The 8,157-nt window shown below is 34.5% G+C and overlaps 1 long non-coding RNA gene across 1 annotated transcript; it reads right to left on the bottom strand.

The window, feature by feature from the left end:
* Positions 1–7,235: 7,235 nt before the first annotated feature.
* Positions 7,236–7,726, bottom strand: LOC129250005 (uncharacterized). Its single transcript, XR_008582782.1, has 2 exons — positions 7,596–7,726; positions 7,236–7,536 (listed from the first exon to the last, which is right to left on the bottom strand). It is a non-coding gene; the product is annotated as an uncharacterized LOC129250005 (long non-coding RNA).
* Between the last annotated feature and the right edge of the window lie 431 nt (positions 7,727–8,157).

Below are 8,157 nucleotides of genomic sequence, written 5' to 3'. Positions count from 1 at the left end.
ATCTTCTTCTGGTATGCTCCTGTATTGGCCACCTGCTCTTTTTTCAATTGTAGCAGGATTTCGCCTTTGGCCGTCTTCCTTATGCGTGTAACGTTTTCGCCGAGTTCTTGGAGGGCATCATCTTTTTTAACTATCCTGAGAATGTCACTGTATGTCATTGTTCCGGAACGCGCAATGACAATCACATCCGGCCTCGGGGGTGGTTTATTTGTCACTTTCTTCTTGGCTGGTTTGCGCTTGACACTCATCCAGCCATTTTCCACAACACCGTTTGTCCTCTTGACATTACCCTCTCCTTTGACGTTCTTGTCTGCACTTGCTGACACTTTGTGTTCTTCTTCGGTTTTACTTTTCTTTGGTGGCGTTTTTCTGCCCGGCTGTTTATCGTCGCGTAGTCTTTTCGGAGTTCCTCCAGCCATTACACTTCCAAGAACAGTTCGCTTGGCTTCCTTGTTTTTCGCTTCTTCTTGAGCTCTCGAGTGCAGCTTAGTGATCGTTTCGAGGAGTTCCCTTATGTGGTTGTTAATCGAGCGTTGCGGTAGACGCATTGCTTCAGTCAACTTCCCAATCGTCTCACCAAGAAGCGTTAACGTATCTTTACCCGATTGTGCTGCTTTCTCATTGCTTTCTTGCAGCGCAGGTGGCGACGATTTTGCTCTCTCAGGCCTTTCTACACTGAGTGTCTTGATAGGACTCCGTCTCAGCTTTGGTGCGCGCTTAAAGGGATCAGCCCCCGTGATTATACGGCCTTTGGGGGTCTTGTACTCCTCCGTTAGGTCTACTAGCAGATCACTCGGTCCACTTGCACCTGGTACCTTTTTGTTAGCCTCTTCCAGGCTTTCGTTTCCATCGCCTATAATGGCTCCATATATGTTACTGCTGTTGTTTGTTGTATTTGTGTTTCTCATTTTATTTTCCATTCTTTTTTTTGTTTACCAGCGCATCGTGTGTAGGGGGGCGGGCCGAAATAAACAGGAGCGGGTATACCCTTGGGGACAGTGCCCCTACCCCAGTTCCCTGAGGCCTGTTCTTCGCTTTACCGGTCCCGGAAAACACGGACGGACCGGAGCTCACCCGGGGCAACGCATACTACTACATCTGCGTCCAATACACACTCCCTGACTAGGGCCCGAAGGGGCTGGTCACTGAGACACCCCGCAGCTAACACCTCGGCAGAGCAAGCTCACATCACTCCCTTCACTTCAACAACAGAGATGGTTCTTGAAGTGATGGGAGACTCCCAGTGCGCCACGGCATATACCGGTCAGTTAGCAGCCGCACCTAACATGGTGAACAGACGCTGACCAGGAAGCCGTCCACTATGGAAACCGCCGCGCCTGGATTTTTTTGTTTTGTTTTGTTCCCCATGACCTTGGGGGCTTGGGGGGACAACTATTTCTCAGAGGCATCGCTTTTCGGCCTCTGTCACCGGAGGCCTCATCGGATGGGCTGTCATTTAGCCGCATCCTCCGCTTCTGGCCGCTCATTGTCGGGGATTGCTTATTCGCTTAAACTTATTTCGCAACTAACCTGCTACTACAGGCCTTCCGGCTATCCGCAACCTGCCGACCCCCACGGTAGCTTAGAGCCCAGCTTAGTCGTTCAACCCGGTGGAGTGAACAACAACCGTGAAGTGTGTGTGTGTGTGTGTGTTCGCACAAAAGCGATAATATCGTGAACCCGACCAAATTGAAAAGTCAAAATAAGTAAGAGCTATAGATTTGATTGGCCTCGCAATATTCCTTCTTTTGTTTTAGTTTCAGAATGAGTTAAGGAATGATTTCATTCACAAATCTTCTATAATATAAAACTGAATCGCAAAATGTGTTGGTTAGCGCATAATTGGTAAGCGGAATCTTAACAATTCTTTTTTTTAAATGTTCCTTGAAGTCCTAGGATGAATTTTACGGCGAGAAAAATTTGAATAATTTCCGGGAAACCCCTTTTCTTTTTCCCATACAAATATTTTCTAACTAAATGTAGAATCAATTTGAACTTTATTGCTATTAAATTACAAGAACTTATTGTTGTCTAAACAAAGTAGGTGTGTTCCTAACGTCGAAGAGTAAATTTGAGCTTTATTGTCGCTGCACAAATGCAAATTGAATCAAACGTATGTGTGTGCCATTTATGTTTTCGATTAAAACAATTGAGTTTTTTTATCTTTCTAAGTTTTATTATTATTATTATATTATTAAAATTGGTGAACACGACTTATTCTTATGAGTCATAGCCGAAGACTGACTCGACCGATAATACATAACTCGCCCTCCACATAAATTAAATCGAGTCCCTGCGATTTATCTTAGTGTGTTTTATATAACTTACTTTAATTTATTAACTTATAACTACACAATTTCATTGTAATATACAGTAGTTAAAACTAAATTTCAGTTAGCATTAAAATTTTGTTTAATGTTTAACTTCTATTTGCATTTTCGTTATCTGCCGTTTTTGAATATTCAACTTTTTACATTTTACAAAAGAACTTTATACTTTACATCTGCAGTATACTATAAAAATTAGCTTAGTTTACGTAAATTTACATAGTGTTTAATAAACTAAAACTTCAGTAGAATTTCTAGTAATTATTGTGGTCGCAATCACTATTTTTTTTTTCATTTACGAGTAAATGTTAAAATCTTTAATAAAATTCGCATAAGCACATTTACGTTATTTTATGCGGCCTCTTGATATTTGCCATGTCAACTTTATTAGGAAAACTTTTTTGCAATTGTACGAATCTTTTTGCAAGTTTATTTCTATTAGCAAGAGTATTCTTCATGTAAACTTTGCTGTTGTTGAAATATGGAACCCTTTCTGCTTCTGCATTCAATTTGTTGATTGCTTGTTTCTTTTTTCTGTAAGTATATTTTTTTATTTTTTCAAAATCTATATCGCTTCTATTGATAAAGTCAATCGGTTTTACATTGGTTGAACTATGGATGGAGTTGTTATAAAAGCCAATAGCCTTGATCATGATTTCTTCTAACTCTAAGGAGTTGTCTGAATTTTTCAAAATGCGTATATGCTCTAACAATGTGGAATGCAACCTTTCAATATCAGAATTTCCGGTGTGACTGTTTGGAGTGGTGAAGTGTGGAATAATATTATTTTCGCGGCAGAATAATCGTATAAGTGCATTATTGAACTCGTTGTCCATTATCAGTTTTTTACGTACTCCCAACCAAGAAAATCTTTCTTGAAGTTTGGTCTTGATTGTGACCAGGCAATTTATGAATGGAAGCCAATTTCGTGAATCTATCAATAGTAGTTAAAAAACAAGCTCGGGAACAATAAAATACGTCGGCATGAACTATCTCGTTAGGGCTACTAGGAGTTTCTGTGTAATTGTAAAATTTTTTTAAAGGTTTTCTTGCGTATTTGTTCTCGTTGCACTCATCACAATTGTTAACAAATCTGTTAATAACTTTTTTCATATTTGGATAAAAGTACCTTAATTTCATCTGTTCATAATTTTCTAGCACACCCCTATGGTTCCCTTCCGTATGGACTTTTTCCTCTACCTCTAAAATTTCCTCCTCTGTTTTCAAGTCTAAAGCTTTGTAACAGCATTTAATAAATTTAATGTTATTGTCATAAGAGAATAAACTTATCAGTTTTTCTTGTACCACATTGTACGCACTATCAGGCAACTCTGAATGAATCACTGTTGTTCCTTTTTTAATATATTTCCTAAAAAGATCTGTAAGATAAATGCTATTTTGTAAGTCTCTTTCGGCTATATAGACTATTATATATTTGTTATATAACATTTCGCTTTCGATGGGTTTGTTCCTTACAATACGAATTTGAGTGGTGTATCTATTTACTATGGACTCGGATATAAGAAAGTGTTCATTTAGGTTTTCGTATGCTGAATGCACCGTTTCTAAAGAATTTTCGAACAAAGATTTTATATCAATGTTTTCTTCGTTATCCGTAAAATAATTATTATCGTTTTGTCGTTTTCTCCGGGTTTGACTTGATACCTTCATGTGTGATAATATGGCCTAGAAACTCTGTATATCTAGATAAAAATTTGCACTTATCGTATTGTATTCTTAAGTTATTTGTAAATAAGCAGTTAAATATTTTTGTTAGGCTCTCAAAGTGTTCGCTCTCCAATTGCCACTATTTCTACCGTAGTTGACATTGCTATTAAAATTTCCGGATTGATTATTTTCAAAATTTCTATTGTATCTGTTCGAATTTTTATAATTCAGATTATATTCAAAATTTGTATTTTTGTTGCGGAAAACTCCTGAATTTTGTTTACCAAGATTGTTATTGGTTTGGTTTTTATGATTCAACCGATTGAAATTGGAATGAAAATCATGATTGCTCTTAACATTTTTCTCATAAGTGTCAACCTTCAGGCTGCCGCGACCTATATCAATGTCTTGCAACAAGTTATTTTGTAAATAATATGTGAAGGCATTTTCCATATTGTTTATATTATTTTGCAACAACAAAGTTTTTACATGAAATGGCAAGAATTGTAAATAAACTTCAAACATCAATTTTGTATTATTTTGTGGGGTGTACTTTATTATACGAAGTTTCAGCGCCACCGTTATTTTCTTTTAAGTTATCTGTCTTTTCTACATACTCTTTTTCAATTATTTCACTTCCTTTTTCATTAGCTTTCAATTCTTCATTTTCATCCCCCTTTTTATTTTCATTTTCACCTTCCTTTTCATTTTCATTGTCACTTTCCTTTTCATTTTCATTTCCCCTTTCTTCTACGTACTTATTTCCATTTTCCTCTCCATTTCCACTTTCCTTTTCGGTTTCTTTAGTCTCATTAGTTATTTCACTTTCTCTCTCTTCTTCTTTTAAGTTATCTGTCTTTTACATTTTCTGTTATACCTAATTTCGTTTCTTCATTCACTTTCTCTTCTTTATTTACTTTCCTTTACTTTAAATTAAGGCAGTTTGAGAAACACTGTTTATTGGTAAGCTTATTCTACTTTTTTGCGACTGTTGCTATATTGATATTTTAATTTTACTTATTTTTTATTTTTTTTTTTTGTTTTTTGGCTCGTTGCAGAGAACGTTAAATATAGAGAAGTCTCACGAGCTACGAATGGTGTGAATTGTCAAAAATGAAGTCTAACCGCGGCCGGGGTTTAACAGAGCTGATTGCAGTGAATTCTCTCTTCCTATATTGGCTCTGCACACAGAGAACGTTCTCTGTATATCATAACGTTCTCTGCTTTTGCTTCTGTAGAAAATCAAATTGACGATTAGCCGACGGCATTTTGCAAAAAATTTGCTTGTTCATTTCTACATATGTTCCCTTGATGAATGAAAATTTATTCAACTAAATGATTATTGATGAATAATTTGAATATTTATTATATGCGCCAACATTTCAAATCAAAGTAACTTTAATATTTTAATTTAATTTAAAAAAATGCACTATAAAACGACCTCTCACATCTTGGTATGTGCATTTTAGTAAATTGAAAACTATACAAATTTGATGAAAATTTTTACATACAAGTGCTTTGGTATTTTGACATATGTATGTAAATATATGTATATCAATATATACATACATATGTATATGTATTATGTTAGCTATGTTTGTGCAAAAGTTCAATTGGATCTTCAATTCTTATAGTGTTACATATGTATGTATATATTATATTTACATTTGAATATGCATTCATTTGTTCCTTTGCAAACGAAATTTTTATCAATTTAGATTTATTACTTGGAATAATATATGTATGCATTTTATAGATAGTATAAAACTTTGAAATTTAAAATAAATAAAAAAAAACTTCAAAGAAACGTATGTATTTGCATATACATATATATTTGTTATTTTTGGACAAAAAGAAATTGGGCATTGTTATACATACATTTGTTTGAAATAAAATTGACCGACAGCATTTTGCAAGGCATTTGAGGCATTACGTTTTTATTTCTGTTCTGTAATTTTTCATCCACATCCTATTGCAGGAGGTATACAAGCATGGTTTGTATACAAGTTTTGATATTCAAAATAAATAAAAGAATAATTTTAACAAACCCAAGATATCCTCCATATTTACATATTTTATAGGATAAAAAAGCATATTCGTATGTTACCGTAAGTATGTATATTTGGATTAGTAACAAAATCTGTTTAAACTGTTTCTTACTACAAACATATGTATGTACATGTATGTATACACATGTAAGAAACAATTAAGCAAAAGTTCAATGTACTGAAGCAACCATGACCTACCTCACGTATTGGCATATTGATGCCCTATTGTATGTATGTCCGTACATACATATACATACATTCTCGACTCCAAGCAAAACTATGCTTATTAGTATATACATACATATGTATGTACATACAACAGCACACACAAAGCACTAGCTTTATGCCTCTGCACGCGTATGTTTCCAAAGCTAAAATTATAAGCCGAGCGACTGCAAGAACAAAATACATTCATAGGCGCAGTCGCAGCGGTCAGATTTTTTTAGTCGCAACGACGCTGAAAAATCCAAAATATTCTATAACACTAAGTTCGAGCTCATATGCCCATATGCCCATATGCCAATTTTCTCGCCAATTCGAAAATAGTCAATATTGTAATATTTCGCGTTGAATTATTTGCCAATATTTGGTAAATCTTCAATTTTTGTGAAGTCGAGTGGCCGCGGCTCCGTACATATGTATGCATCAATATATGTATGTAAATATGTGTTCTAAATTCTCGACAGCAATAGCAAATCGAAATATTCTGTCGCAAGTGCTCGCAGCCTCATATGTATGTATGGCTATGGCAGTTTGTATGCATGTATTTATGTACTATATATGAGTGTTTTGCTTTTGCACGTCCATAGGAACAATTTTTCATATGCAGATATTTATTTTATTGAGCTGAACGAATATGTGTATTGATATTCTAATGAAATCCTGTCGAATTGTATTATTGGTATATGTTTCTTTAAGATCCTCTTACCAAATAAATATTATTACCTTAAGAAAATGAAATACTAGTTTTTTTAATTTTAATTTTTTATTTTTATTCACAGAAATTTATGTATATGTATATATATTACAATGGTCTAAATAATAGGTAATTACATTTCCTGAAATGAAAAAAAAAATAATTATTTTTATTCACAAGTAATTTAAGTATTCTTATATGTATATGTATATATATTACAATGCTATAAATAATAGGTATTTACATTTCCTGAAATGAAAAAAAAAATATATAAAATTTTGAAAGCACGAATTACGAAATTGTTCTCATACTATAACAATTTCTCACACGACTTCGATATTGACATCGATTAAGTCATTGCGATTTACCTGATTTTTAAAACACTACTCTCAATCCATCATGATTAAGAAAAAATTGTAGTGCTTTAAAAATCTAGGCTCGGGTGCTAGCTGAAAGAGAAGAAAAAATAAAAAAGAAACCTGTAAAATAGACTAAAAAATAGAAAAAACCTGAAACGGGAAAATACCTGTAAAATATATAAATAAAAAAAACCTGAAATATAGAAAAGTGGAAAACCCTGAAATAAAAGAATAGGTATCATCATATGCAAAAGATAGCTAATAGATTATTAATTACCTGTGTGAACGGCGAATCTCTTTTCGTGGGGCCCTGGCTTACAACCTACTTATAACCTACAGCTTTTTTAATTTATTTTGTAGTTTTCTTTCTTTGACTTTATTAACCTCATTTCGCAAGAGCCACTTTGCATTCTTGAATAAAAGAACAGTTAAGAGAAAATCTAATAGCTTCTCGCGATGATCTCTACACTCGCCAGATCCTACAAACCAGTCGGGAAACACTTTTTGTGTTTTTTCTTTTAGAGCGGACAACATTAAACACCTAAGACCTGCAATGTGGGCATATTTTGCGAAGAGCTGACGGTACCACACCATTTGGAGTCGACACACTTCGAAAACCCTGTCTTCAGGATTGACAAGCCTTAAATCGCTGTCATCCGTGAAGTTTTTTGATCTTATCAGGGCTTCTGAATGCAACTTCAGCTCCCCTTTTGTTTTCGTCATGGCGTTCGTGCACTTTTCACATTTTAACTTGCACAGCATTTTCTGGTAAATACCATAGCCTGTAAAGTAACGCTGCACTTGTACCTCAGCTTCATTACTTTCTTCAGCAAAATGTA

This window comes from Anastrepha obliqua, chromosome 6 (genome assembly GCF_027943255.1).
Source record: "Anastrepha obliqua isolate idAnaObli1 chromosome 6, idAnaObli1_1.0, whole genome shotgun sequence".
NCBI classification, from domain to species: Eukaryota; Metazoa; Arthropoda; class Insecta; order Diptera; family Tephritidae; genus Anastrepha; species Anastrepha obliqua.
The sequence above is the reverse complement of the archived record's forward strand: the minus strand, read 5'-3'. Positions and strand labels throughout refer to the sequence as shown.